An 11,452-nucleotide genomic window follows, 5' to 3' on the forward strand; every position below is an offset into this window, starting at 1 on the left:
AAATTTAGAAATCTAAAAAATAATTGAAATTGTAATCAACCTCTGACAGAATAATATTTACATTTTCAGTTATTATTTATTCTGAGACAGGGTCTCTTATATCCCCACAAACAGAGTAGCTCTCAAACACATGATATAGCCTGAGAATGACCATGTTTAAGGTCCTGCCTCCACCTCCAGAATGCTGGGATTACAGGCCTGAACACCCACCATGGCTGGTTTATGCTGGGAGTCAAACCTCGTGCTCGTTACCTGAGCTGAATGAACTACATCCCCAGCCCCAAGTGATATCTTTAATGTTAGAAATACAGAATAAGTTTTACAACAAAGCAAAACATACAAGATAGAAAGGACCAGCAGTAAAACCCCAACTGTCTGTTCTTTATTTGTTTTGTTTTGTTTTTTGAGACAAGGTTTCTCTGTGCAGTCCAGGCTGTCCTGGAACTCGCTCTGTAGACCAGGCTGGCCTCGAACTCACAGAGATCTACCTGCCTCTGCCTCTCAAGTGCTGGGATTAAAGGTGTGTGCCACCACCACCCAGCATTTAACTATCCATTCTTGATACAGCGTGTGGAAACTTTGTGACAAAAAGCTACATCATTTTAACCTAACTATTCAAACCACCAAAATATTTCTCAGTGTCATTTGCATAAGAATTCATTTAGCAGCATCAGTCAATCCAAGCCATTTTCACCCAGTTTTCAACAAGAGAAGCATGGCCTCCTGGTTTGCACTTGAGGAATATATTCTTAGAGCTGTGTAAAGACACCACTTTGTTATCAGGAACCTGGAGCTCTGAAAAGCCCAAAGACTTCATCCATTTGAGTCTTCATGGAAAAGTGGTTTCAACTGCAGTAGTGTGCCCCGCTGATCCCAGCAATACTATACCATAGTGTTACTGCTTCATATGTTCTGTCTCTCTGTCTCTGTCTCTGTCTGTCCCTGTCTGTCAGTCTCTCTGTCTCTGTCTCTCTCTCTGTGTCTCTGTCTCTCTCTGTCTCTCTCTGTCTCTGTGTCTCTCTGTCTCTCTCTCTCTCTCTGTCTCTCTGTCTCTCTCTCTCTCTCTCTCTCTCTCTCTCATATAGGTATTCCAGGAGCTCTCCCAAAAGCAAGATGAGCCCACTTGTGTAACAGTGGTACCATTGCTATGGGGGCAACCAACACCAAAAGATGTGCCCGTGTTTTAGTTACATTTCTATTGCTGGGAAGAGGCAGCATGACTGAGGCAACATTAAAAAAGATAAACAAATAAATAATAAAAAGGGCTATTAGGGCTTACAGTTCCAGAGGGTGAGTCCCTGATCATCATGGCAGGCGGTATGGCAGAACTCTTCTGGTGTGACAAAACACACCCCCCGGAGTGGCACAAGTTTTTGCTCTCCTCTGTGTCTGTGCAAACCCATGTGTGTGCATTTATGAGGAGGTTAAAGTCCTTGAAGTACTGACCACTTTTTTTTTTCCAAGACAGGTTCTCTCATTAGCTGGAACTCAGGTAGGCTAGGCTGACTGGCCAGAAAGCCCCAGGTAATCCGCCTGGACTCCCAAGGACTAGACGTGACAGTACATTGGATCTTTTTACAAGGGATCTGAGCATTGAACTCACGTCATGTCCTTGTGCAAACACCATCTCAACTATCACTCGAGCCCTGGTACAGATGGTTCGTGTCACGTGAAGAGTGACCTGACATGACAGGAGGGAAGGGTGTGAGTAGTTCATTTCATGAAGCCCATGGGAAGGAATGCAGGATAATGTCTATTTAATGAGCAAGGGAATTTATTAGGGGGTAACTCACTACAGCATGGGTATTTATCATAGGGTCCAAGAAAGCCAAGCTATGTCCCACACTGATCTTCCAGGATCTGCCTGGTCACTCCCAGCATCCAAACAATGAGGGAGCAAAGAGAGCACCACATATGTGCATCCCAGGTCTTAAGGGTCCCTGGTGGCCATGCCCCAGGGGCATGTACTTCTAGGTCATAGGCAGGTGTAGCAGTTACCTGATTCCTCACTAGGGGCAGTGCTAGAACAGCTACCAACTACATCTCTCCCTTTTGTCTAAACAAAAAAATTCTAACCTAACACAAAACTATATACAATAGAAATGATTATCAAGTATTGTCCAGGAGAAATAAAGGGTAATGATCTAAACAAAATGGAACTACAACCAACAAGAACAACATCAAACAAGAGACACATACTAAAATCCAGAGATTTCTAGAACACAGATAAATGGCATGTTACACAGATTATTCCAAAACCAGTCCTATCCTGAAGAATCTGAATCTAGTGCTTACTATGTTCTAGCTAAGATACAAGAAAATTGTAACTGTAACTATTAGTCTTCAACTCCATCAAAGACCTGAGAAGGAATATAATAATACCTGAGAAAATGGGAAATGCACAGAAGCAAATTTAGAAAATCTTGTGAGAATAGACAGAGACAGCTGGCAGCCTGGACAGACACCTAAAGTTTCTCAGCACTGTTGGGGCATCCAATTTGGCTACAGGCCTACAATATCTGACAGATCATTTTCAGAAGCAGGAATTTTGAAAGATCTTATCCTGTCTTGGCAGAGTTCAGTAGTCACTTTTCCTTGTGTCCCACTCGTCTGGAAAGGAGAGCATTTGTACTGTCAGCAGTCCAGGCAAGGGTAATTCTTTGCCCAGCAGGCCATTTTGTGCCAAGAAGACAAACTTCCAAACAGAAATGTCTAGAAGCCCAACATTCTCTCGGGATCAGATCAGTACTGCCAGGAGCAATCATGTCTCACGTCAACAGAATTCTAAGTTATCAAAACATTTAAATGCCATATTCTCTAGATCTATGAAGTGTTTGAAGATTACTTATCCATCTGAACTAAGTATCTGTAAATTTGGACAACCTAACTACATAACTATAGAAATGACAAGCATGAGTGACTATAAATCTGTAACTCCTATCTACTTAAATAACCTAAGGACTAAGGCTTCATATAAGCAAGGTAAACAATCTGTAAACAGATGTACAGTAAAGGGCAATCACCTCAAAATTGTGACAATACACAAAATATCTTAAACAGAGGTAGAAATGTATAGTGCAATATGCAATATGACAGCAATATCCTTAATATGTATCAATATACAAACTATCCTAAATAGAGGTAAAACATACATACAGTGTGACAAATACAATTTTACATTTGTATCAATATACAAAATATTTCAAACAGGAGTAGGAATATATGTACAATACGATGAATATAGTTTTGTATTTGTATCAATATACAAATCATCTTAAATAAGATTATAAAAATAGTTTACATTTGTATCAATATATAAGAATCCATAACAGTGCAAATTATCTAAGGCTGATATTTTACTAAATTAATTTATTAGTATATACAATAATCTACCTTAATATCTTATACCTATCCGTTCTTCTTTTTCTTTACTTAAGGAGAATATTTATTCTAATTTTTATTGTTCCACCCTCAACCCTATAACCATTATCCATAACCTGGAAAAAAATGAAACCTTTGGGAGAGGGGGTATCATTTTCTTAGAATTGTTTCCTGTTGTTTAGGGAGCAAACATATCTCTGGGTTCCTATAAGAAAGCTTAGATAGCCAGGTGGTGGTGGTGCATGCCTTTAATCCCAGCACTCAGGAGGCAGAACCAGGTGGATCTCTGTGAGTTCGAGGCCAGCCTGGGCCACAGAGTGAGTTCCAGGAAAAGTACAAAGCTACACAGAGAAACCCCGTCTTGAAAACAACAACAACAACAAAAAGAAAAGAAAATAAAAGAAAAGGAAAGAAAGGAAAAGAAAAGAAAAGAAGAGAAAAGAAAAGAAAGCTTAGATAGTTAGGTCTCAACAGGACTAGCTGTAGATTCTGCAGCCAGTCTCAGAGTAATGGATAAGATTGTCTGAGATCTGGCTAGAAATGTAGTATGATGGACCATCTCACCTTGGAACTGTCCTGGAGAGTTTTCAGCCCAAAGTTGATCATTGAGTAATGTTCATGGGTACCATGGCATCATTCTGGACTGGATAAAGTTGTTGTTGTGGGGCCCCATCTTCCTTCTGGAGACTTAAGAGATTGCTATTGGAAAGACTTATTTTTTACTGTGGAAAACTTGAACATTATTAATATCAAAATGGAAAGTTTGGATTTATTCTGGATAGAGAAAGGATTCTCTGAAAGCAAGGACAAGCATGGAAAGAAATAGAATCTTGACAACAATGGTTCCTACATTATTGGTTTTCTTCTGTCTCACACCAATTGGCTCTTCCTATATGAGACAGGATCCCCAAATTCTTCTTTTAGCAACATGCTTGGGTTTAGAGAAGCCAGCTTGGTTTATTATTGAATCGGGACCATAACTATTCTAGAGTTAAAGAGATAATGATGTTAGGCAGTTAGATATTAACCCGAAGTATATATTGGTACCAATAGGTCTTTCTTTTCTGCTGTAGATGTCTAGGTGTCCAAGGCTTTATGATTTTCAGAAGATGGGTATTCCTATTATCCTGTAAAGACAAAATACAAAACCCTGCCCCAACCCTTGTTTGTTGAGTTTTCCTTACAACTTGTAGAGTTGTCACATTGGTGTATGAGTTATTACTTCTCTTCATCAAGGTTTCTCCTGTTCAAATTGAATTTTTATTAATTTTGTTGGTATCTATAGTTTTTCTTCTCCTGTATAAACAAAAGCAAAACCCCTTCCCCAACATAGGATGTATCCTGGTTTCCATCCTGAGATCAACATATCTTTGAAGTAAACCAGTTGGTTTAGCTCAGGAGTTTTTTCTGTCGTCCATTGTCTGTCCGCAGCTGTTGTCCCTTTCTCATCAGCATTGAGAAAATTCAAGGTTAATAAAGCATTATGTAATCTATTTTAGGGGTCATGTTATCTCTTTCTGTTTATTTAACATATCCTTTAAAATTTGATTAGATCATTAGTTTCTATGACTGCTTGGCCTGTGGGATGGTGTGGTATACCTGTAATATGCTTTATATTATAATAAGCAAAAAAAAAACCTGCCTCATTTTATTTGAGACATATGCTGGGGCATTGTCAGTCTTAATTTGTACAGGTTCCCATGACGGCCAGAATTTCCAATAGGTGTATAGTCACAGAATCAGCCTTTTCATAACTCATAGGAGTTGACCAATGAAATCCTGAATAGGTGTCAATGGTATGATGTACATATTGTAATCTTTTAAATTCTGTAAAATGAAATAACTCCATCTGTCAAATTTAATTTCTTTGCATACCTTTTGGATTGCTTCCAGGTAATGGAGTTTGGTTGTAGAAGGAACAAGTAGGACATATTTTTATAACTTCTTTGGTTTGTTGCCAAGTGATGGGAAAGTCCTTCTTCCAACCCTTGCTATTTACATTGTTTTTCTAATGAAATTCTGAGGCTTCTATCATATTATCTAATAATAGCTAATCAGTCTCATCATTACCTTGTGCTAGGGGACCTGGCAGACCCGTATTGGATCTGATGTATGTTACATGTATAGGATGTTCCCTATTTCTGATGACTTCCTATAATTGTATAAATAGTGAAGTTAATTCTGTATTATTAGGAATAAATTCAGCAGTTTCAATATGTAAAACAACTCTCTCTCTCTCTGCATATTGAGAGTCAGTGACTATATTGAGGGAGTCCGTGAAGTCCATTAGTATTATAAGAATGACATACAGTTCTGTCTTTTGTACAGAATTGTAGGGGCTTTAAACAATTTACTTAAGTCTCCTGATTTATATTCTGCCTTTCCTGATTTATTTGTATCAGTATAGAATGTGGGGACTCTAGAGATTGGCTTTTGCCATATAATGTGAGGAAGGACCCATTCAGTTCTTCTTATGAATTCTATTCTCTTACTTTGGAGATAACAGTTGTTAATCTCTCCCAAAAAGTTACTGCAGGCTCTTTGTCAGTATTCATTATCTTTCCATAAAGAGGAAATCTCCTCATTTGTTAAAGGCATTAGAATTTTGCTGGGTCCACTCCTGTCAATTTATGAAGTCTTAATTTTCCTTTTAGAATCAAATCAGAGATCTTTTCTACATATGTCTTTAACTGCTTTCTTGGTTTACATGGTAGAGATATCCGTTCCAATATAGTTTCTTCCCTTTGCATCAAAATACCTATGGGAGAATGTATGGAGGGGAATATGACCAGAATGCAGTTAAGTTCTGGATTCACACAACCCACATGTGCCTCTTGTATTTTCTTTTCTACTAAAGCCAATTCCTTCTTAGTTTCAGCTGATAATTCTCTTGGACTAAGTCCTTGTCCCCTTTCAGGGTATTGGCTAAATTTACTAGTCAATCTTTAGGTGTTCCAATGATAGCCTCTAAGTTGAAAATGCTTCCTAACAATTTTTTAAAATCATTGAGAGTCTGCAATCGATCTCTCCTGAGTTATACCTTTAGGGGGTCTAATTTTTTGGAGATCTATATTATATCCTAAGTCATTAATAGAATTTCATCTTTGTATCTTTTTAGAAGTAATTTGTAGTCCCCAGTGAAGCAAAACTTTTTTTTATTTCTTTAAATGTATTCTCTAAGGTACCTAACTTTGGATCAGCTAATAAGATATCATCCATATAATGATAAATTATGAATTGTGGAAATTTCACATGAATTATTTTCAATGTTTTTTGCATAAAATATTGGCACAGGCTGGGACTATTTAACATTCCCTGTGGGAGGACCTTCCATTGATATCTCTTGATTGGCTGGGAATTAATATTATTAGGTACTGTTAAGGCAAATTTTCTCTATTCTTTTCTTGTAGAGGTATGGTAAAGAAACACTCCATTAAGTCAATGAGTATAATAGGCCATTCTTTTGGTAACATAGTGGGCAAGGGCATCCCATTCTGTAGGGAGCCCATAGGCTGAATTACTTTATTAATGGCTCTCAGATCTGTCAGCATTCTCCATTTACCAGATTTCTTTTTAATAACAAACACAGGAGGATTCCAAGGGCCAGTAGATTCTTCAATGTGTTGAGCATTTAAATGCTCCTGAACCAGCTGTTCTAAAGCTTGTAGTTTCTCCTGTGTCATAGGCCATTGTCCAATCCAGACAGGTTTATCAGTTAGCCATTTTAAAGGTAGAGCTGTTGGTACTTTTGAGCGTTTAACGGTAGTTGTGCTCTGTTTATGTACAGCCTGAATGGTTGGTGGCTGGTTTTTTATAGTATCTTATAATGTTATTCCTAGAAATATGAATTGGTCTGTATTCCATTTCTGAGACTGCAGGAATTTTAATCTAGGTATTCCACTGCTATAACAGATCTCGGCCCCAAAGATTCACTGCTACATTTGCCACATATGGCCTCAGCCTTCCTCTCTGTCCTTCTGTCCCTATGCACTCTACCCATCTCGAACTTTGTTTTAATTGAGATAGGGTTCCAATCTCTAGAAATTGGATATCTACCCCTTGAAGAAGCCAATTCGGATGCCATGATTTTGGTGTAATTATAATCATGTGCACACCTGTGTCTACCAGGCCTTCCAGAACATCGCCATTAAATTGTACTTTAAGCTTTGGTCTTTGTTCATTTATGGAAGTCTGCCAAACTATTTGTTTTATGGTGTGTTTTTGGAAGTTTTGGAAGTTTTGGAAGATCCATCTATCAGAGCTGTTCTATCTTCCAGTGCAGTATTATTCTTTACATTAGACACTCAGTTATTTAATTGTCCTGGAGAGGAATTTCCTCCACAGTGGCTGGACATTTTTGGACCATGTTCCATCTGGGGGCGCGTGAGAGGCCCTCTGAGGCATTTCCCACTGGTAAAGGTTGCCTCATATATCTATTGTTGATCTGCATTCATTGGTCCAATGTCGGCCTTTGCCATGTCTTCTGCATAATCCAGAGGGTTGGGGTCTCCCGTTTGGGTTATTTCTAGAAGCATTTCTTCTAGGAGCATCCTGTATACAATTTCTTCTCATAAGACCTGGTGTACCACAGTTAAAACATTTGGTTCCTTGAAGCCTCCTTCCACCTCTGGAAGGAGGCCTCTCCTATCCAAGCCTCATTACCATAGTTGACACTTAAACACTGTTTATATATTGAATCCATTTTTTCCAAAGGTGCTGGCTTGACCTTTAAAGGTGTAAGTATTCTTTTTCATTCTATATTAGCATTATCAAAAGCCAAGGATTGAGTTAATACTTGTCTTAATCCTTGGTATTATATTGCCTTGTTTACAGCCGTGGTCAGCCTTGTAAAAAAAAAAAAATCAGTAAATGGTTCTTTTGGCCCTTGGAAAACCTTTGTGTATAGCTCAGTTAGTTTCCCTGGTTCTGGAATTTTTTTCCCGAGCATTTAAAGCTTCTGTACAGCATAGGGATACTATATGCTCATCAAAGGTAGCTTGTACATTTATGTGGTGATATTGTGTTCCCCAATATATTGTGCACTCTAATAAATTTATCTGGGGTCAGAGAACAGAACAGCCACTAGACAGACATAGAGGCCAGAAAATCGTGGCACTCACACCTTTAATCCTATCACTTGGAAGGCAGAGATCCATCTGGATCTCTGTGAGTTCAAAGCCACACTGGAAACACCCAGGCATGGTGACTCACACCTTTAATCCCAGGAAGTGATGGCAGAAAGCAGAAAGGTATGTAAGGCGTGAAAACCAGGAACTAGAGCTGGTTAAGCTTTTAGGCTTTTGAGCAGCAGTTCAACTGAGATCCATTTGGATGAGGATACAGAGGCTTCCAGCCTGTGGAAACAGGATCAGCTGAGGAATTGGCAAGGGGAGGTGGCTGTGGCTTGTTCTGCTTCTCTGATCTTCCAGCATTCACCCCAATAACTGGTGCTGGGTTTTAAGATTCGTGCTACACATTTATATCAGTGAAATAGCCTCACCAAGAATTTGAACTTGGGAGATCTCAAAACCTCTGATCTTACCTTGTTGTTCAAACACTTTAGCCTCTTCTCTAGACCAGCTTTTCCATTGTAATTGCTGGCTGTATTCTAAGACAGCTGAGATTAACTTATTTCAATCATCTGGTATGATTCTATTTGTAGACGACCATGTATTTAATATGTTTTAAATGTGTTGAATGTATACCATAGCTGACTACCACTTTCTTAATGTTTTTAAATCCCCCATATGAATAGGTTGCCAGATATATTCAACGATGCCTCAAAATGTTTATTTATCATCTGCTGACTTTTTACAGATATTGACAGGATAAGCCATTTTATAAGAGCTACCTGGCGATGTTATTACTTGTATGGCTTTGCCCTTCTGCTTATTAGTTTCTTTGTTATCTTTACTGAGAGACTCTTCCAGAGCTTGAAATCGATTGACTACCACCTGTTGCAGTGTTTGATCCTCGTCTGTTGTAAAGGACTCTAGAGATTTCATGGAATCATACAATTTTATAAGTCCATTAGACACAAACGATTCCATAGACTTTATTCTATCAGCTAGCGATGATCTTTCCTCCTTATAAATTATCTGAATGGCATTAAGATTGCTCTGAAAAGTTATTGTTTTATCCATTAAGTATTCATATTTATTACCAATAAAATTAAATCTGGTTGTCCAGTTATTATTAATCGGCTGAAGTTCTTATAGTAAGTTAGCAGATTACACAGAAAGAATCCACTTTCTTAAATCCTCATTAGTATTCTGTAAAGCCTTATCTCTTGTGGTAAATTAGCAGGCTCCATAGAAAGAATCCATCTATTTAAGTCATTATTACCAGTCTGAGTCTATTTAAAGAGCAAGGGAATTTATTAGGGGGTAACTCACTACAGCACATGTATTCATCATGGAGTCCGGTAAAGTCAAGCTATGTCCCACACTGATCTTCTTCCAAGATCTATCTACCTGGTCAGTCCCAACATCCAAACTATGAGCAAGCAAAGAGAGCACCACATATGTGCATCCCAGGTATTAAGGGTCCCAAGTGGCCGTGCCTTGGGGGGAGGGCATGTATATTAAGGTCATAGGCAGATGTAGCTGTTACTTGCTGCCTTACTGGGGCAGTGCTTCAAGGTCATTAGCTAGAATAGCTACCCACTACAGCAGTAGACACAACCTGCTGGTATGTTAAGTACATTTTTTTTTCCTGTTTTTTGAGACAGAGTTTCTGTGTAGTCCTGGCTGTCCTAGAACTCGCTCTATAGACCAGGCTAGCTTCAAACTCAGAGATCCACCTACTTCTGCCTCCCAAGTGCTGGGATTAAAGGTGTGCACTACCACCACCTGGCATGTAAGCACATCTTGAGTGCCGACTTTATTCGGTCTTTTTCCAGTAGACAAATTCCAGAGTTTCAGTAATAACTATCTTTGGTTTTCATGGCCACTTTACCTAGGCTTTGTGTCTACCCTTCTTACATACAACTCCTGTGCTGGTTTGAATAGGAATGGCCCCCATAGACTCCTGTGTTTGAACGCTTGGCCCATAGGGAGTGGCACTGTTAGGAGGTGTGGCCTTGTTGGAGGAAGTGTGTGACTGTGGAGGAGGGCTGTGAGGTCTCAGATGCTCAAGCTACGCCCAGGATGACACACTCTCCTTCTGCTGCTTGAGGATCAAGATGTAGAACTCTCAGCTCTCTCTCCAGCACCATGTCTGCCTGCACGATGCCATGTTTCCTGCCATGATAATGGACTAAACCTCTGAACTGTAAACTAGTTCCAATTAAATGCTTTCCTTTATAAGAGTTGCTGGGGTTATGGTGTCTCTTCACAGCAATAGAAATCGTAAGTGACAACCCCCTAGTATCACCTACAATTTTTCTATTTTATAGCCTTCCTTAATTATCAACATGTTACAAAAGATCTTGGTTTACTGTTTAGTGGTGGCAGTCAATTTGACTGTGCAATAGTTCCTTTCCAGAGCCCTAAAATTAACATTGTAACTAAGAACCTGAATTCTGAGAAGCAATGGATATGGCTACACTTTCTTTTCCACTAAGCTGACATTCATGGTTTTGGGGACCTGTGGTTCAGTGTCCAAACGACAATTTCAGGATCTAGGAATCCACTGAGACTCTCTCAAGTGAATCCATGCATGAAATAAAGTAACTCGTGTTTTCTGATATAGCTGCCTGGATGTTATTAGTGTTTATGAATACATCAGTACAAGCTTTTAGATTCATTACAGCAGCAAAACATGAAAGAGCAGGCAAAGAAAAAAGGTCAACACTTTCAACCTAAAACAAAGTGCAATTGTCCTGTTTTTATACATGTCAAATTACTGAAAATCAGTATGATGTACAGATTTTTAGGGGGAGAAGGAACAACTCATATACTTAACTTCACAAAGGAATATAAATCCCTGCAACATTTCTTTGAAAAACAGTAAAATGTACATTCTCCAACCTTATCAATATTTCCTGCGAAGAACTTACACTCCAGATATATTTGAAAAGGGAATTTGGTATTTATTCATTTGCATGGTATTTTTGACATATTAAAAGACA

The sequence above is a fragment of the Peromyscus eremicus genome, chromosome 12 (assembly GCF_949786415.1).
Source record: "Peromyscus eremicus chromosome 12, PerEre_H2_v1, whole genome shotgun sequence".
Classification (NCBI taxonomy): Eukaryota; Metazoa; Chordata; class Mammalia; order Rodentia; family Cricetidae; genus Peromyscus; species Peromyscus eremicus.